Source organism: Miscanthus floridulus, chromosome 11, assembly GCF_019320115.1.
Source record: "Miscanthus floridulus cultivar M001 chromosome 11, ASM1932011v1, whole genome shotgun sequence".
Classification (NCBI taxonomy): Eukaryota; Viridiplantae; Streptophyta; class Magnoliopsida; order Poales; family Poaceae; genus Miscanthus; species Miscanthus floridulus.
The window spans coordinates 8495468-8516357 of NC_089590.1; the positions used below are offsets into that span (position 1 = coordinate 8495468).

The window sequence follows — 20890 nt, forward strand, 5'->3', positions numbered from 1 at the left end:
AGCCAAGGCGAGTTGGCTCGATATCCAGCCAACTCGTAGGTGGGGTGGGTGGGTTTGGTGTGTGATTGGTAGAGGATTTGCCCATCCAGAGCCTATTTGGAAAGGGGATCTTCACAGGAATTTTAAAGAAATCCCTTTCCTCTATTTTTACTGATGTCATGTAGCATTTGGAATGGAGGAAAGCAACTTCCACATTCCCGAGGAAAGGATTGGTCTCAGTGGCAAAACATAGGAAAAAAAGAATCCAATCCAAACCAAGGGAATCGTTGGCACTCGCATAGCTCTCTGCTTAACAAGAGTGCTTACCTTGAGCACTCAGGAGTTGTTAATGGTGTCATGGACTGAGCCGTCTCGCGTTCTCACTGTCCAAAGAGCCCTGGAGTGCACCCCAAAGACTAGCAGTAGCCCACCCTTCTTGGTTGTTGCCTGTTCTATTTTGCCATGTGCTAGAGCTACTGGCTTCTTGATTGAAGAGATCGAGAGCAAAGAGAGTAGAACATAGAACAACTACAACCATGGGAGACAGTAGAGGAACGGGAAGGATAGAAGAGGATGAGGACGTATACTGGACTGTTGGTGCGTGAAGAGCCTATGAATGGACTAGGTCTATGGACCAGACCTAAATAATGATCGGAGAGGAATTGCCATCTGTACAAAATCATTTACACGTAGCTCTTAATTTAGAGAAAATTATTGTGTGAAATACTATTTTATTAGTCTTATTTTTCATATTTCTATGTTATAATTCCTACGTTTCAAACACCTCTCTCACATATTTCCTGCGGTTTTTCGATCCTCTATTTTCTCACTTCATATATCCTTATTTCCTGTGTTTTTCCGGTTCGTCTGTTTTCTTTTCCTCCGTTCCGAACATGCCCCCAGCTGCCACACCAACCCCACGCCGCGCCGCCAGTCGCCGCACGAGGGGCCCGTGATGCCGAAGAAGATGGACGTGAACTCCAAGGCAGATGCGGCCCGCTCTGCCGCGGAGAAGCGAGCCGAGGCCGAGAACCGCCGCCTCGCCGAGGCAGAGGCAGCCTGCGTCGCCGCGCCTCCCCGCTGCCGGGTGCTGCCTGCTGCGGTCGGCGGGCGCTGTGGCCTGCGGGGTGCGGCGTGGCCGGTGCGTGATGCGCGTGCGCGGCCGTCGGGTGCTGCGGCCCTATGGGTGCGGTGGGCTGCAGGTGCTGCCCTGCTTGCTTTGCCTCTGCTAGTCTGCTGCCTGCTACTCTGCTCCAGCAGTGAGCAGTCGACGCTCAAGTCTCCAACTCCAGAGTCCAGAACCTGCTGCTCTGCTCCAAGCTTGACGACATGACTAATGGTGAGCTACTGAGCTTGTGTTAACTGATAAGAGTATATTAGGCATGTTCAGATCTGGTTAATTTGTGACTGAGTTCAAGTTTTCAATCCTGTGATAATTGATAACCTGTCTTACTTTAGCTTACTGTGTTTTTTGTTCTTGAGTTTTCGCACAAATTGATAACCTGCCTTACTTAGCTTACTTATTACAGTTCAGTTTTCATTCAGGGTGTTTTTGTTACTGAAAATATGGAGCATGCTGCATTATCCCAGATTAAATTTTGGCATGCTATTCCACAGGAAGAATAGGTGAATAATCCATTCCTTGCAATTTGTGGGTGGTGGAGAGTTCATGCGAAACGTTATTGTTCTGCACTCTGGATGTATGGTTTTTGCTGGGAAAAAGTCTACTTAACCCCCCATCTATCAACCATGGTCTACTTCACCCCCAAACTATAAAACCGTCTATTTTACCCCCTGAACTTTTCAAAACCGTCTATTTTACCTCCCGGGCGGTTTTCGACGGTGGTTTTGCTACAATAAGGTGGTTTTGCTACAGTGATGATGGTTTTGTCTTTTTCTTTTTTATTTATTTCTGGTGAATCTTTAAAAAATCATAGTAAATCACAGAAAAATTATAAAATGGAAAATCTAATTTTATTGGACTCCACATGAGTAGATCTACACAATGAACATATAATATGATATGTTTTAGTACAAATTTTTTGCTGTAGTTTTAGATTAATTGGAAAATCCAATTTTGTTTGTAATTAATTGGAACAATTCATATCTGCAGCTTCTGTGGTCCAATTATGGTCAAATTTTTATGGTATGCTAATTATTATATGCTTGAACTATAGTAAAAATTTCGTACTCATTGGACCATGTATAACTTAGTTATAGATAAATTTTAATTAATTACAGACAAAATTAGATTTTTCAATTAATCTAAAGGTACAGCAAAACCTTTGTACTAAAGCATACCACATTTTTGTCTGTAATTAATTGAAATTTATTTATAACTAAGTTATGCATGGTCCAATGAATACGAAATTTTTACTATAGTTCAAGCATACAATAATTAGCCTACCATTTCACCATAATTGGATCACAGAAGCTGCAGCTATGAATTGTTCCAATTAATTACAGACAAAATTGGATTTTTCAATTAATCTAAAACTACAGTAAAAATTTTGTACTAAAGCATATCATATTATATGTTCATTGTGTAGATCTAGTCATGTGGAGTCCAACAAAATTAGATTTTCCATTTTATAATTTTTCTGTGATTTACTATGACTTTTTAAAGATTCACCAGAAATAAATAAAAAAGGAAAAGACAAAACCACCATCACTGTAGCAAAACCACCTTACTGTAGCAAAACCACCGTTGAAAACCGCCCGGAGGGTAAAATAGACGGTTTTGAAAAGTTCAGGGGGGTAAAATAGACGGTTTTATAGTTTGAGGGGTGAAGTAGACCATGGTTGATAGGTGGGGGGTTAAGTAGACTTTTTCCGTTTTTGCTGCAATGTATAGTTTGTGTTACTAATTAGAATTCTTATGAGGTGGTGTCACTTCCACAATACAATTGCCTGAAGATCATTATATATTAGTATAGAATAGGGTAGGTTAGGGCAAAGCAATTTTTATGTAATCAGAACAGGGGTAGGGCAAGTGTTGAGCAAGCATCATGATCAGTACTGAATAATTGCTCTAGCAAAACTAAACATGTCAGGGTTCAGGGGTCTAGCGATCTCGCAATATTTCTGATGTCTTTACAATATCTTAACATGTTCTGTTCTTCATGGGCTCATTGTGGCAATGCAAATTGAGTAGATTAAGAGAACTCAAGGTTATGGGGAAATCTGGGATTTTCCCGGACCAACTTTTTCCAACTTCCTGTAGTTTTATGGTCCCTTAGGGCCATCTTGTATGTACATCTTCGCTTTTCTATCTAGACTTGATTACTTTTGCAATCTTCTCATACTATTACATTCTGGATGCTATTGTATCACATTCCTTATGTAGTTCTAATCTTAATAAATACTGCTGGCCTTAGCACATGGTTCAACTTGGTGCCATCTACTCTGCTTTGTGTTTGATAATCTATCTATCAAGCTAAATTTAATGTTTGGTTGAGCAGGTATGAACTGTTTGTTGGACATCCCCTTTTTATACAAATTCAGTCTACGCACTTATCCGGCACATTGTCAAGGTTACCAGGCTTATTTAGTTGTGCTTGCATCTTTAAATTGTCAGAACTGATTTATATGATTTCATCGATATGTTAGGATCCTGTAAAATATCCAGATAATATGAGCACAAACTTTAAGAGCTTCCTGAATCCTGAAGGGTTTACTCAATAAGGTCATAAACTCATTACTGGCATTTCCCCACCAGATCACATCTAACGAGTTCATCTGTGCCTTTTTCTTTTCTAATTCTACATGGTATGTAATAGGTGCCTCAAAGTAAATTAACCTGGCCAGCATTGTTGGAGCACCCATCTGTGAAAGACTATTCAATGGGATCCACAGCTATAAGTATCTTTAGTTACGCGCTTAAGTAAACTATGAAATCCTTGTCTTTGAAGATATCAGTGCCTTGAAACCCCACATAAATTACTCAGGAGTCTTGACCTGCACCTTTGGAAGCTAGAGGGCAATCAACCTTCCCCAGCTGCCCCCCAAAGTAGAGTCACTGCTACCAATAGGGAAAATGCTTCCGATAAACCAAAAGGTAACAGAAAGCTGGATGGCCCTATGCAAGCAACTGAGGACCGTCATGGTTCCCCTACTGGTTCTGTTCATGAAAGCTGCTCTCCATCAGGCAAGTTAATATCCAAATTTTGTTTTTCTGGTAGTATTTTTGGGCAGTGGTGTTGATCAGAACAGTCATGTTTCTTCCCTGGAAGTACACAGTTAGGTAATCTTTCTAAATTCTTCCCTGGATGTACACAGTTAGGTGAACTTTCTAAATTTTGTGCGTCTGCCATTTGTGCACTCCTGTTCGTTAGTTCTTTAGTATTTCACTCGAAAAACCGGCGCGGCTTTGCCGCACCCTGTTTGGAGCCTACCACTGTATCAGTGGATGACCACATTGTGTTAGGAAGTTGTACATTTGTATTGTGAAACATCCTCAATTTTCCTTGAAGGGAAAATCCACAGAATGAATTTTAATATGATAAAACCAAGAACTGATTCCATCATATTATCATATTTCAGTCGATGTCACAGTCATACATCGTAAGATTACAAGAATACAAGATATTACATCACTGGAGAACACACCTATTACAGAGTTAATCTAGTGGAAGACTATCGAGTAGAGGCTCCTCCTTCACGGGAATTATCAGAGTTGGCGTAGTGCAGCGTAGATTCCATCTTCGAACCAAACTTAGCGTAGGCACGAGACCTTCTAATCCTTCTAAGTCAGCATCTCTGAGAAGCAGGAAATCTGCACATCGCCAGATGTGTGCAGGCCATGGTTAGCACCAATGAGCTTTAGTGGAAAAGATAAACAAGGGATCTAGCGATCCTAATATTTGGCTGTGGTTTGCATCCTTAGCGCATGAGAAGTAAATAACATTAGTAATATAATAATAATATTCAATTTTTAACACATTCACCACCACCCCATCCATATTCATCCACCAATCATCCATCCCAAACCATCTCCACACCACCACACCACATCTCATCTCACACACACTCAGGTCGACAGGCCAACTCCCTCTCGGCCTTGTCTCAACGGCCCGCAGCCCCAAGGCTCACGACCGGAAAATACCCCAAACCCTGGAGGGAGGAAAGGACTCATCTCCTATCTAGTTTAAGCGAAACCCAGGAAAGGTCCATAGCCGACAAGTCGGTATATGTATCGATCGATCAACCATACACTCTGCAGAGGTTTCACATACCCACAAGATAGCCATCCTCGACGGTGCCCCGTTTAGGCAGATTCCGGTCGCTTGCTAGCCTAGAACGATGCCACCCTACCTCTCAGCCCTGGAACATCCCAAGTCTAGTCTGGGATGGCTGATACTGTGTCGTAGATAGAGCCAGGGCTCTCCGGATGTCTAAGAGCCGGGTCCACAAGGCCTCCTGAAGTCTCGGAAGGGTGTGGAGAAAAACCGCACGCCCCGTACCTCCTTGCACACGTTCGCCTAGCAGTAGTGGCATCGCTCTACCAAGTAGTCCGACCGTCCCGCACCATATAGGGCGAGTGGGGTGTAAGGATTTCCGGTGAGTCTGAGTACTAGTAAGTCCTTAGGGATTGACCAAGCCAGAATGTCTTCATCAGGGTTTCCATTTTACGTGCCACCACAGCACCTCTACCCCGGGCTCCACCTCTCCGAGGTTCACACCCAAGGCCACCTCCAATTACCATTTACCCGCCACAGGTACTCCATATCCAAGTGCCCAGGTAGCACCACATGGCAAGACTCGCCCCAGGCTTGTCGTTATTCCAGCTCGGTCGACACAACCCTCACTCTCCACGCACCCAAGACACACGCAGCACGCTCACACACCACCAAGTCCGGCACCCATAGCCAAACCATTCCCAGGGGGTTCACCACCAGCATCACATCCCCGATATAATGCGAAGTGGAGTTAATAATAAGTATAGTGGTGTAATATGCAAGCAAGCAGGCAAGTAAACATATATAAGTGAGTGAATGCGCAAAGCAAGGTGACGTGGTAGAGTGGGTTGCATCAGGGTAATAATGGCTCAGGTAGTAGCATACATCAAAGTACTATCAAAGGAATAATTATAAAGCGCTAGTAGTTCTAGATATTATGCAATGTCTAATAGGATTCTCTAAAAGAGGGTGCTGCCATGACACCTGCGATGTAGAGGTAGTAGTGGTACAATTCTCCATTTGTTGGTGTTCCATTAGCGGGGTCACCTCCTCCTGCGTCGACTCCATTCCACAGTCCTTGTCGTCGCCCACGTTCTCTTGGTCTGATCGCTAGCTACTCCGCTAAGCGTCACACAAGCCAAGAGAATACTTGACACCCAAAAAGACGACAAGGCGCAGGAAGATCCAATAACACCAACGAGACAATAAAAGATACACGGCTTAGCCCTCTCGGCGGTTGTCCGATTCCCTCGGGCCAAAGAAACACGAGTGGTGGTATGCTGAGCACAAGCTTAAGTCATGGCCAAGCCAGTATGGCTTTACGATAAACGGTTTAAGCCAGAGCTTATCCAGAGCAAACACCACGGCTCACGATCTTTCGATCCGGTGTCATTGAATTGACGAGGATTGGAAGTCGGGCCCCAAGAAAGAAGAACGACGGGGTTCGGCTCTTATAGCCTTATCCCGCAAGTCACAATTGGACACGAGTAGCAAACAAGAACGCTTAACACTACTGTGACTTGGCTCCAACGTACTTCGGCTCGCCCGCTATGGTAGAAAGCGGTAGCGCAAAGAGATTGGACATCATCGGTTCCCCTCGATCCACACGACACAATAACGTCGGGAGCTGAGAAGAGGGTCGCTCAACACGGCTAAAGATGCGGGGGTTAGCTAGGCACATCCATGTCATGTTCTCAGACACATCTTCGGGAAAGATGGTTTTAGACGGTCTATTGGGTCGACACGCACGGGTCCGAGGTACGACATAGACCATAACTTCGCTAACCCAAAGGGGATAGTCCGGTCTTTGATCCAATTGTCATGGGCAAGACGGAATCGAACAGAGCGGGCTAACGGTGCAACAAGAGCAAGAACAACAAGGGACAAGGTCTACTTCTTCCAACACTCGCACCACGACAAAAGACGGGGCATTGGAAGGAAGCGACAAACATCAAGTGCACAAACCACTCGTAGGGTACCCGACTTAGGTGCATTGGCACTAAGACATCTCTCTAATTTATAGCGGTGTGTTTGTCACCGCGGGAATCAAAGAAATGCGATGGTCATACAAGGTACAAGCATACGGGGGTTTGAGCACGAAGAGGCAAGTAAAAGCAAAAGAGTGGCGTAGCTCCATGGTCATGGCGAGGCGAACTCGCGGCCACAAGCTACACCAACGAGTTGGCATCCATCGTTCCATGATTGTTATCTCCCAGGTCATCTCCCACAGGACTTGGTCATGAAGGGCTCAAGGCGTGCGGGTGATATCCGCATCGATGTTAGTATTGACATCAAATCCATCACGACCATGTTCTAGGGCCGAAGACAGGAGCTAACACTCATGGTACTATGAAGTCAACTAAAAAGCGAGGGGTCGAGTTACACTCGGCATCACGGCCATGGCGAGACAAATTCTGCGATCGTAACGTTCGAATGAGGTACGATCCCTCAGCCGGCTCGAAAGCTCGGCACACAGGCAACAACACAGCGATAAGAACCAAACACGACCGAAAGACGCAACAACTCGACACGACTGCAGAGTAGCACATTCCATAGCTGGGTGATAGATGAATTCCTGTATGGCAGACATACAGACGGGTTGTAAGGACGGAGCATAACGGCGATAACATATGTATACGGAAAGATAGAAGATGGGGGCTTTCCATTGTCTCGATAAGACATACGACTAGGGTCCATGGTCCAGAGGTTACGTCTTGCAGTAGATGGGGTTATGATATCTCCTCAACGGCATGCACTTGCAAGGCAAGGCGACCGGAACGTCGGAAAGACTCCACTTGTCATCGGTACGATGCTAGGGATCACACGGTTTCTCAACGGTTCGCCCTCGTTTAATGAGGTAGCTGGAATGTCGGGAACGGACTCAGTACCACGACGGCACGGTGCTAGGTCATGCGGTGTATGCCAGGGCTTTGTCCGTGAGTTGTGCAATTTGACTACTTCAAAAGGCCTTTGTGTGGGTCCCGGTAGATCTCGACGGCATGTTCTCGTAACTCGAGGTAGCCGGAACAGTGGTGAAACACGGGCATAGGGTTCCACGGAACCATCAGGGCAACCAAAAAGGGAATCTTGCAGTCCATGATGCGGCGATCAATACCATGTGGTCCAATTATGGCTTCGGGGCTCACGATGAGGTCATGGTAACTCTTCGCCGCGGCATGGCTTGGCCATGACGGGTTTTACAGGTGACAAGTCCTTTCTGGCGTCTCCTACACCGTGGATCCGTTTGGCTAAGTCCGGTCTCGTGCTAGTGAGTGCGGGCATGTCTAGGAGTGGTAGAGCTTCATCGCAACGTCAGAGACGGCGATCAAGGCTTGACTCATTCGGGCGTGGTTCACGGTGGACGAGGCATGGCTTTAGAGAATGCTTCAATGGTAGTCGACAACCACACCGGCATTCTTGGAACTCCGGCGGTTCGATTTGGCTTGGGTTAGTCATGTGTGTGTGTGCTTGTGTCCAAAGGCCGGAGGTGGCCTCGGTCTACGCGTCCCATGGTTGGAACGCCATGGCCGGTAAGCAAAGTCGGGGTTGGAAAGAGGGGCTCGGTGGTGGCTGTTGGACGGAGCTCAGCCATGGTTCACGAAAGACGCCGCAAGGGGCCGGCTTCTTCCCTGCACATAGAGTTACACAGCTCGAAGGCCGGTCACAGAAGATGACGACGGTCGACACTGGGAAAATGTTGCGGTCCATCAGCGAAGTGGTCGGTGGTGCATAGTGAGGAAGGGTTGCTGCTGCTGTTCGAAAACTTGGAGCACGCGCAGGGGCGTGCCTCCCGACAGGGATGAAGAGGTGCTAAGCGAGGTGGTGACCGCAGCAGCCGAGGATGGAGCTCGCGGCTGGTGCTGCTGCAGCCGGACGTGGTGACCCTAGTCACCAGTTCTTGGCTCGGCATCATGGTGGAGGAGAGCCGGTGGCCGGTGATGGTCGACGGAGCGGCTGCGGCTGTCATCGGTGGCCGAAGGCGAGGCTTGGCAGGGCGTGGTGGACACGACTCGGCTGGAGGTGCTTGCGGACGAAGAGACGGACGCGCGGTGGAGCAGTCCCGGCAGCGGAGTGGACCGGCGAGGGGCCACCGGCAGCGAGGACGACGGAGCCCGTCGTCGGCGGCGCGGTGCATCGCGTTGAGTGTCTCCACGGCGAGCTCGAAGCGGCGGTGGGCGGCTCCGGTGGAGAGCGAGGTCATGGCCGTGGCGACGGTTGTGGAGAGCGGCGGCACACTGGAGGAGGAAGAAGGGGATGGCGGCGGCTTGGAGGAAGAAGAAGAGGGGCGGCCGGTTGCGGCGTTTTTATAGGGTGAGCGGCTAGGGCTCTAGGCACTGTGGACAGCGATCCTCGGCTTCCGTGCAAAGAAGGGGCACGCGGCGCACATCGTGCGGCGTGGAACGCGGGGCGGTGTCGGGCGCCCGCACGCGGTCTGGCGGCGGCGGCTGGGAGCGGGGGCATGGGCACTACGCTGCGGCTGCTGGGCTTTCGGCTGGGAGGCCGGCCGAGCAAGGAGAGGCGGGGGGGGGGGGGGGGGGGGGGGGCTCGGTTGTTGGGTTGCTGCTGCCCGCATGGGCCAGAAGAGGATGGGGTGACGGGTTGGGCCTCCAGCTCAAGTGGGAGAGGCCGGCTGGGAGGTGAGGTGTTCACGGGCCAAGGAGGCGAGCTGGGCCGACTCTGTTGCTTGGGCTGGTTTGGCCATTTCCTTTTTCTCCTCCCTGTTCTATTCCTTTCTATTTTTATTTTCCCCTTCTAAATAAACCAAGGGCTTCTATGTGGGGTCCAGTAAGAGTCAGCTAGGGTGGTGGGGATCCAGGCCAAGGGTCGGCAATTCACGGGCATTGAGTTGATAAAGATAGTTGGTTGATTATAGAATTTAGGTCAAGGGTTCATGAGAGATTCCAGAAGGAGTTAAAAGGATTCGCTACGGATTTGTGCTCTCCAACACAAAACCCTAAACCAAATAAGGAACTCTGGCAAGCTCCTACAAGCATCACTATATGTATGCAACAATTTATTTATAAATTGTTCTTTGTTTGACCTAGCATCTACATGCTTCACATATTGCAGGAAAATTTTTAAAAAGTTCGTATTTTTGGCTTCTCCAAAAACCCGGATTGTTACATATTGTATCCAAGCAATGCTACTCAGATTAGCTGGTCATGTTAGTGTCTAATTGTGGTAGAAAATATGACATGATGCCCCCCTAAGCGTCAGTAGGCTAGAGTAGTATTTTTGATAGTACCACTGGAGTACTATTCTGGGAAGCTAATATTTACATCATCAGGTTATCTGAACAACTGTTAGGTAGCTCAGCTCCTCTTCTAAGGTCGTTCGTAGAGTCATCAGATATCCTGTGGTTCTTGTGGCAACTACACATTTGATATTAAAGCCTGTTTTATTATTATTATTTACACTAAGTCAATATAACAATATGTATGTTGAAGATGAGGTAAGTAGTAGTATAGTAATAAATACTTATACCTGCGAGTTGCTTGGCTAGTCGTGAGAGCTTGCAGGCTCTCGTTTTATTGATTGCCTATTCAATCCGTGTAGCTAAAGCTACAGCTTTCTTAGCCACAAGGTTTGTAACTCTACCTGCAATTGGATGTTCATGAGAATGCAGTGAGGCAGTGGGTAGACTGAAAAAGTATGAAAATCTGTAACTGTTATTACACGTCCAATTATCATCCGCATCTCACTTCTTGAAACAAAATCACAGAAGCTTTAGTTTTAGAGAAGCAAAAGATTCAAACTTCCTTAATTCGGTTCTGTTTACTATTGTATTTCTTTTATCAGAAAAACAGTAATGAAGACTAAAGACACGAAATTTTGTTGGTGGATACAACAGTCTCAGATGATGGCACATAATGTGAACGCACGCTACGAAGTTCGTACTTCCCTTCTCACTTTCTTGTTGCCTATAAATCTTAAGATTATGGACCTTAAAATGTAGATTAATTTAACTTCCGCATCAGGTACTTATTGGTTTAAGTTTACATTGGCAGATTTTAAAGGACTTTCTGGTTTGGATCAAGGAGAACTTGGGTCCATGGGGTCCTTTGGTGCTGTAAGTATTGAACTCTTTGCACATAAGTGGTAGTTTCTACCAGCGGCTCCTCTGACCGGTTGGTCGGGACGTCCGCCTGGTACTCTCGCGGGCAGGGTTCGAGCCCCCACGGGTGCGCTCGTTCGCCTGCCCGGAGTTAAAAAAATCCCCTCACCTGTCTCGAGTTTCCCAAAGCACAGGCAACGGACCGGCCCATTCACAGGGTAACGGGCCCCTGTGTAAGAGCAGGACACGGTGTTCGGGGGTTTTATCGGCCTGCGTGAGAAGGTCTTCTTCCTTAAGCACAAAGTTGCGGGGGCTGTCTGCCCACCGTAGGCCGAGTTTTTTTTTAAGTGGTAGTTTCTCACTTGCAGCCGCACTTTTGGGGATCACTTACTGCTATACTCCACTAAATGGCTTTTCATAGAAAATATATGTCCTGTCCCTTAAATAAAAATTAGAGACGTTGATTCTCCATTTTTTTTTGGGGTTCTCCCACATTTGGAGCAATGCCTAGTGACTGTTGATCGGTGATTCTTGAATTGACTGTGGTGTTAGGTTTTATGGAGGTGTCAATAATCAACATTTTAGAGCAACTAAATGTACATGTGCATTGATTAGTTAGCATGTGTTTGGTTCTGGGGCCATGTGGGTTGGGTTGGATCCATCCCAGTTTTAAGGGTCGGGTTGAACCCGCATTGTGTTTGGTTTGAGGGTTGGAGTCATTCCATTTTTTTGTTTGGTTTGAGGGATGGGGTGGGTTAGGATGGATGGCATCTTTAATACCGTCACTTGCTATTTACGTTGGACCCAGTTGTCAGCCAACTTCAACCCATCTTCCACCTCTCGTCGTTGCCCAGCCAGAGGCGCAGAGCACTGCGCGGCCCCAACGCTCCGCCTCGGCAATTAGCGCCCGCCCGCCCCGGTGGCCTGCACCTCCCCGCATCCGCTCGCCGCGCCCCAGCCAGGCGCGCGCGCGTCCGGCTCCGCATCTCGCGCTAGCGCCGTCCCGCCCCGCATCCCGTGTCCCCTCGCCGCGCGCCCAAGCCATGCCTGCGTGCGTCCGGCCTCCACATCTTGCGCCGCGCCGCGCCGCCCCGGTGGCCAGCACTGTCCCGCACCCCGCATCTGCCCTAGCCAGGCCCGCCCGCGTCCAAGGGAGAGAGAAGGGAAGGAACGGAGTCGCGACGGCGTTGAAGTGGGTCGAGCCGGTCCGCTCGATTTGGAGAAACCAACTGAACCCGCATCTACTGGGAATATTCCCTATGCGGGTTGAACCCAACCTAGACATCCTAGAACCAAACACCTCTAAATCTAGGTTCAACCCACCCCAACCCAATCCAACCCTCCAACTAAACACATACTTACTAAACTTCATTGGGAATACACAACTAAATGTACTCTGCCCAGGCAATATTGTGGCAAGATGAAGGCAAAATAATTCAAAACATTAGGCAATTTTTACATCATTCTTTCTCTAATCTCTCTTTGTTTTTTCTGTTCAAAACATTTAAAACCATACATGGGAAATGAAGATGAACTTAGTCGAGGACGACTCCATTCCAAGAAGTGGAGGATGATGAGGACATCACTTCTACAGGTACAACCACACCACCTACAGCTATAGTACCATCCATTCCACCACCTGAAGCTAGGCCAGCAATTCACAAATTTTACACAAGAAGAGATCGAAATGTGCTCCTCACCAGGAACCTTGGAATTGAAGACAAAGATATTTGAGCTGATATTTTGTGCTATATTTGTGGCTGTCCACAAACAGTCACCGCCAGCTAGAGTATAGTAGGCCAAATTATTTGTTTGTTACTTGTTATCTATCTAGATTCATAGAACAACCTCCATATTAACAGTAGTAATAGACTTAGTTGTCGCCAGTACATTGTAGTAGCATGCACTGTAGGAGCAGCAGCCATTTTGGCTATAAAAGGAGGGGTACCTCCATATGTAAGAGTTGGGTTTTGTTTTAGTTCAGTTTAGTTCCTTTGGAAACTACTGCTTGTGTTGTCTCTTGTGTTGGTCAGACCAACAGACCAATCTATACTCAAAGCCCCATCTTAATATTTCACTACATACTTACAATTTCAGATTACTTGCACCTTGTTCTTGCTGGTTGTCTTCTATTTCTTGTAGGAACAGACTCTAGTGGTCAGGTCAGCTTGGTTTTGGCTAGGTTGATAATATCTCAAGGGTTGGTTCAGCGGTTGCTAGGCTATTAGAACATCTTGGTCAGTAGCCTGGATCATGTGAGTCACCCTCATAATTGGAAGGCATCTTATCTCACTGAAAGGTTGGGCCACTAAAGTGTCACGCCGGGTATTCGGAGCAAAGGTTAATTGGTGAGATTGAGTTTTTAGTAGTAGTGTTATTTTACCTATAATAAAGAGAGAGAGAGTTTGCCACATCCTATCCAAACCAGTTTGAGCCTAGTTTGCAATCTCTTTTCAGTTTATGTTTTGTTGAATCTCTGGGTTGCATTGTCATATGTTAAGTTGCTGGTCATAGTTCTTGCTTAAAGCTTCTAGTTGAGATCTATCTTGAAAAAGAAAGAAGAGAAAGTAAATTTGTCTTTGGCAACCTTAGTGTGAAAGCTAAAAAGGAATAGCAGCTGAGAGATAGCTGTCCAGTTGCAAGTGCTAGGCTGCAGTAAATACAACACTAGAGTTAAAAAAAGGAAAGAAAGAAAGAAAGAAAGAGAGGAGTCATTTTCTGTCTGGATTGTTCTAGTGCTAGACCATTTGAATAACAACAAGTGTGCACTTATTTCACTGTTCTACTTTTGGTTTTCCTTGCCAAAACTAAGTTAGTTATAGCCGGTGATTGAGTTGCACTTCTGAAAAAAAGTGGTAGCCTTGTTGCAGGCTTGCAGCCCTTTTGCCATCCCTTGTTTTCTAAGCTTCTTAACCAGCTTTTAGTCTTCTATAGGGCCAGCAATGTTGACTAGGACTTTGAGCAGATTTTCAATTTAGCACCTACTGATTTGATTTTGTTTAATCCTTGCTACATAAATAAACCTGCCCTAGCTACACTCTTTACTGGCCATTCAGGTAATATAAGCTTGCATTGGCTGAACTCAACCCTAAAGATCGTTGAAGGCTGGCCCAGCTATCAGTTGCACCACCTGCTGATTTTGGTAAGAACCTGTAAGTACTTGGTAAGAGTTTGAGTGTGAGTGCATTTGAATTTCCACTTTCCACATCCTAGTAGTTGGTAGGCACATATAATCTTGTTGTATTATTTGTTGTTTGCTGCTAACAATGGCAGGTGAGCAAGGCGAGGAAGACGAACCCCTCACACCAAAGACACAAGCAACTAGGGATTACTTGGCACGCTTGCTAAATGAACATACTGAAAACATCACAAAAGTGGTGAACGAGACCAGAGAGGCTTTGAACAGCACCAACACAATCATCACAACCCTCGACTCTCACATAGTGCAACTTGAACAAGCACAATTATCTTCTGCCACAACATCTCGTGCTACTGCTGCTACTGATGACTCGTTGCAGATACTGAACTAGATGATGTGGTTAATACAAATAGCGACCATGCACATTGACGCCACCACCGCTGCCAATGTTTTCAAGTCGTCTAGTCGAACCTAGTCGCCATGGCACTGACTAGGACGATTAATCATGATTAATCGTGATTAATCGGATGACTTGTACAAGTTGACGGTACCCCTAATCAGTCAGCAGTGACCAATTAGGACAATTAATCGCGATTAATCGGATGACTTGAAAACATTGACCGCCGCAGAGAGGTACGAGACCGTGATGATCCTCTACTGAAAATAAAATTTTCAATACCTCCTTTTGCTAGTAAATATGATCCCTATGCATATCTCACTTGGGAAATAGCCATAGAACAAAAATTTGAGTGTTATGATATCCCTAATAATAAAGGAATTAGAGCTGCCACTAGTGAGTTTACTGATTTTGCATCTATTTGGTGGCAAGAATACTGCCGTACAAATAGGGATGTTCCTACTACCTGGGAGGGTATGAAGCGAGTTATGAGAACCCATTTTGTACCTTCATATTATTCTCGTGATTTATTAAATAAATTACAATGTTTGAAACAAGGTAAAAATAATGTAGAAGAATATCATCAGGAATTATAAATTGGTATGCTACGTTGTGAGTTAGAAGAAACACCGGAAGCTAAGATGGCTAGATTTTTTGGGGGGGCTTAACAGGGAAATTTGGACCATACTTGATTATAAAGAATATAATTCTATCACTCGTTTATTTCACCTTGCTTGTAAAGTTGAAAGAGAAGTGTAGGACCAGCAAAGGACAAGGGGCCCTTCTGGGGTTTTCATACAGGTTGGCCAAATCAAAGGAAAGCAAAGACGTCCGCAACTTCCTCTAGTTGCACATCTGCACCAAGCTTCTCCAACAACTGTGTGTAGTCTACTTCCTCTACTACACCTACATGTGCACCTGAGGCAAGTAAGAGCCCAGCACCAGCCCCTGCTCCAAGTTCCTCGTCAGTTAATTCAACAGGAAGATCATGAGATACATAATGCCATTGCTGTAAGGGCTATGGATACATGATGCGGGACTGTCCTAGCAAGCGAGTTCTAATCAAAGACAATGGTGAGTACACGTCAGCTAGTGATATTGAGGAAGAATATACTATGCTTGCAACTGACCCCGTAGGTAATCATCATGATAATGAGGAAGAGGAAGAGGAAAAGCAGTATGGTGCTGAATCAGCAGATAAGTATTTGAGTCTCATTGTATAGCGTGTGCTTAGCGTGCAAATGGAACAAGCTGAACAGAGTCAACGCCACAATCTGTTCCAAACTAAATTTGTCACCAACAATCGATCATGTCGGGTGATCATTGATGGCGGAAGCTATAACAACTTGGCAAGCATGGACATGGTTGAGAAGCTTGGCTTAACCACAAAACATCGTAGGCCCTACTATATTTGTGGTAAGCTAAAGGTAACTCGTATTGCGAGGATACAATTTCACTTGGTTCATATCATGATTATGCTGATTGTGATGTGGTTCCAATGCAAATATGCTCTTTGTTATTAGGAAGACCATGGCAACATGATAGAGATACCTTGCATCATGGTAGAACCAATCAGTACATGCTCATGTTTAAAGGGAAGAAAATTACTTTGCTACCTATGTCTCCTGAAGCTATTCTAAAAGATGAAATAGAAAGAGCTAATAGAGAACAAGAAAACTAGCAAAAATGAAAATCAAGTTATAGCTAAGGAACTTGCTTCAAATAAAAAAAGGAACCTAATGCTAAGAAAGATGGAATTATGTTGAAAGGCCCTGTTTTACTAGCTACAAAATCTAAAATTACTGAGATGACAACAAGTAATTTTGTTTTCTATGCTATAATGTTCAAAGAAGCATTATTTTAATATGAGGATATGCCTCTTTCTATGTCTCCTGCTGTTGCTGACCTTTTGCAGGAGTATAGAGATATGTTTCCAAAGGAAATACCACCTGGGTGCCACCAATCCGAGGAATTGAACATTAAATTGATCTAATACCAGGTGCTTTCCTACCTAATCGTGCACCATATAGGACTAATCCTATTGCACGTCAAGTGCAGGGCTTGCTTGACAAAGGGTATATACATGAAAGCCTTAGTCCTTGTGTTGTTCTGGTTATTTTGGTTCAAAAAAGATGGATCATGACGTATGTGTGTTGATTGTAGGGCTATTAATAATATCACCTTTAGATATTGTCACCCTATTTCTAGGTTAGATGATATGCTTGATGAATAAAGTGGTGCTAAAATGTTCTCTAAAGTTGACTTGCGTAGTGGTTATCACCAAATTAGAATGAAACTAGGAGATGAATGAAAAACAGCTTTTAAAACTAAATTTGGCTTATATGAGTGGTTAGTCATGCCTTTTGGTTTAACTAATGCACCTAGTATATTTATGCGATTGATGAACGACTTGCTTTCATTGGAAAATTTGTGGTAGTATACTTTGATGATATCTTGATTTATAGTAAGTCACTTTCTGAACATCTTGAGCATTTATGTGTTGTTTTTAATGCTTTAAGAAATGCATGTTTGTTTGGTAACCTCGAAAAGTCTACATTTTGCACAGATCGAGTATCTTTTCTTGGCTATGTTGTGACCCCGCTGGGAATTAAAGTTGATGCAGCCAAGATTGATGTCATCAAGAGTTGGCCGACTCCAAACACAGTCACACAAGTACGGAGCTTTCTTGGACTTGTCGGATTTTATAAACGTTTTGTCCAAGAATTCAGTACCATCGCCGCACCATTGAATGAGTTGACGAAGAAAGGAGCTCCCTTCCATTGTGGGCCAGCACAGGAGAATGCCTTCAGCCTCCTCAAAGAGAAACTCATCAATGCTCCCCTATTCCAACTTCCTGATTTTGGTAAACCTTTTGAACTCGAATGTGATGCTAGCGGGATAGGCATTGGAGGTGTATTAATTCAAGATGGTAAGCCTGTAGCCTATTTTAGTGAGAAATTAAGTGGACCTAATCTGAATTATTCTACTTATGATAAAGAATTATATGCCTTAGTTCGCACCCTATAGACCAGGCAACATTACTTGTGACCAAAGGAATTTGTGATTCGTTCCGGTCATGAGTCTCTCAAACATATTAGAAGTCAAAACAAACTAAATCGTAGACATGCAAAATGGATGGAATTTATTGAATCTTTTTCTTATATCATAAAACATAAAAAAGAAAAGAAAAATATCATTGTTGATGTAATGTCTAGACGTTATACCATGTTATCTCAACTTGATTATAAAAATATTTGGTTTGGAAACTATCAAAGAGCTATATGAGCATGATGCTGATTTTAAAGAAATAATGTTGCATTGCAAGGAAGAAAAGGGCTGGAATAAGTACATTGTGAGTGATAGACTTTTATTTTGTGCTAACAAGCTATGCATTCTAGCTAGCTCTGTCCATCTTTTGCTGTTATAGGAGGCCCATAGAGGTGGACTAATGGGACATTTTGATGTGAAGAAGACATAAAATGTGCTAAGCGACCATTTCTATTGGCTAAAGATGAGACGTGATGTCGAGCACTATGTGGCACTCTGCACCACTTGTCAAAAAGCCAAGTCACATCTTAACCCATATGGTTTATACATGCCTCTACCTGTTCCTAGTGCTCCTTGGAAGGATATCTCGATGGATTTTGTTCTAGGACTGCCTAGTATAAAGAAGGGGAGGGATAGCATTTTTGTTGTCATGGATAGGTTCTCTAAAATGGTACACTTCATATCTTGTAATAAAAGTGATGATGCTACACATATTGCTGATTTATTTTTTAGGGAAATAATTCGCTTACATGGAGTCCCTAATACAATAGTCTCCAATCGTGATACAAAAATTTTAAGTCATTTCTGGAGGACACTTTGGGCTAAATTAGGGACAAAGTTACTATTTTCTACTACTTGTCATCGCCAAACAGATGACCAAACTAAAGTTGTTAATCGTACTCTATCAACCATGCTTAGAGCTATTTCAAAGAAGAATTTGAAAATGTGGGAGCAATGTTTGCCTCACGTAGAATTTGTTTATAATCATTCAGTACATTCTACAACCAAGATGTGTCCTTTTCAAGTTGTTTATAGTTTTATGCCTCGTGCACCAATTGATTTATTGCCTCTATCGTCTTAAGACAAGGTAAATTTTGATGCTAAAGAACATGCTAGAGTTGATCTTGAAAATGCATGAAATTACTAAAGCAAACATAGAAAACATGAATGAAAAGTATAAAATTACAGGTAGTCAAGGTAGAAAGGAAATCACATTTAAACCTGGAGATCTAGTTTGGCTACATTTACGAAAGGATTGGTTCCCAAATTTAAGAAAATCAAAGTTAGTGCCTAGAGCTGATGGTCCTTTTCATATACTAGAGAGGATAAATGATAATGCTTATAAACTGGATCTGCCTATAGATTTTAGGGCTAGTCCCACCTTTAATGTTTTAGATTTGAAGCCATACATGAGAAATGAAGATGAACTTGAGTCGAGGACGACTCCATTCCAAGAAGGGGAGGATGATGAGGACATCACTTCTATAGATACAACCACACCACATACAACTATAGTACTATCCATTCCACCACCTGAAGCTAGGCCAGCAATTCACAAATTTTATACAAGAAGAGATTGAAATGTGCTCCTAATCAAGAACTTTGGAGTTGAAGACAAAGATATTTGAACTGATATTTTATGCTGTATTTATGGCTGTCCACAGGCAGTCACCGTTTGCAGCCAGCTAGAGTATAGTAGGCTAAACTATTTGTTTGTTACTTGTTAGCTGTCCAGATTCATGGAACAACCTCCATATTAATGGTAGCAATAGACTTAGATGTCGCCGGTACATTGTAGTAGCATGTACTGTAGCGGCAACCATTTTGGCTATAAAAGGAGGGGTACCTCCATATGTAAGAGTTGGGTTTTGTTTTAGTTCAGTTCAATTCCTTTGGAAACTACTGCTTGTGTTGTCTCTTGTGTCGGTTAGACCCACGGACCAACCTCTACTCAAAGCCTCATCTTAATATTTCACTACATACTTACAATTTCAGATTGTTTGTACCTTATTCTTGCTGGTTTTCTTCCATTTCTTGTAGGAACAGACCCTAGTGGCCAGGTCAGCTTGGTTTTGGCTAGGTTGCTAACATCTCAAGGGTTGGTTCAGCGGTTGCTAGGCTATTGGAACCTCTTAGCCAGTAGTCTGGATCGTGTGAGTCATCCTCATAATTAGAAGGCATCTCATCTCACCGAAAGGTTGGGCACTAAAGTGTCACGCCACATACTACGGTTGTTTGGAGGATTGTGCAATGTTACCATATTTTTTTATGTGAAAACTACTAGTTCTGCACTGATTGAATTGTATAATTCTATATCAAAATTGTCAAATTGCTCATTTGAAAATAGGAGTAAAAACACAAATATCAAAATAAAAACAGGAGTAAAAACGCATGAGAAAAGTTATCATTTGGTTTAAAAATTAACACCGTTAGGTGCAGCTCACAGAATAGGGGTAAAATCTCGATTCGTTTCGAAATCACAGAGGTAAAATCACAAAGTTAAAAAAATAAGAGTAGAATCACAATTTCGCTTTAAAATATGGGTAGAAACGTTTAAGCCCCAATAAAGACCGTGCGATAAGCCAAATTATGGCCTACCGTAATTTAGCCGCTTCTTATATTCTTTTGCGCTTTCCGCCTCGGTCATGGCATTTTGCATCCATGATCCATGAATGAATTGAAGTAGTAATTGGGTTCTGAAGAGGAGGGAGCGCAGTAACTTTTCCGAACCAAAGATGGGCCAATAGCCCAGTATCCATCCATGGGCCTTGATTTCTACTCCAGTATCCATACACTTAGGCTGCAGACTGCGGCTAGTTCAAACTTCTTTCCACTTGAAAAAGGAAATGCTTTGGCAGTTTTTTCTTTCATTATATTAAAAAGCCAACATATATACTCAGTTCTATTTTTAGCTGTAGATAATCATAATCATGCTCTATATATAAGGTACTGTGTGGTCTCCTTGAAGCATTGTTCCTTACTAGTCATATGTGAAGGATGCAATAATCCTCAGAAAATAAATTTATACTGAACTAATTAAGCAGCATAAGTGCCATTTATTTTGGTTCTGATTCACCTATGTGTTTCTTTTAGTC

At 44.1% G+C, this 20890-nt stretch overlaps 2 long non-coding RNA genes across 4 annotated transcripts; both read left to right on the forward strand.

The window, feature by feature from the left end:
- Positions 1–869: 869 nt before the first annotated feature.
- On the forward strand, positions 870–3836 carry LOC136494408 (uncharacterized). Its single transcript, XR_010768596.1, has 5 exons — positions 870–1318; positions 1525–1605; positions 3441–3512; positions 3589–3664; positions 3759–3836. It is a non-coding gene; the product is annotated as an uncharacterized lncRNA (long non-coding RNA).
- A 96-nt stretch (positions 3837–3932) lies between these two features.
- On the forward strand, positions 3933–19321 carry LOC136494407 (uncharacterized). Of its 3 annotated transcripts, none has more exons than XR_010768594.1 (4): positions 3933–4126; positions 10956–11046; positions 11165–11226; positions 19218–19321. It is a non-coding gene; the product is annotated as an uncharacterized lncRNA (long non-coding RNA). The 3 variants fall into 3 exon arrangements; XR_010768595.1 differs by lacking the exon at positions 19218–19321 and adding an exon at positions 17314–18544; XR_010768593.1 differs by lacking the exon at positions 19218–19321 and having other exon boundaries at positions 11165–11253.
- The last annotated feature ends 1569 nt before the right edge of the window (positions 19322–20890 follow it).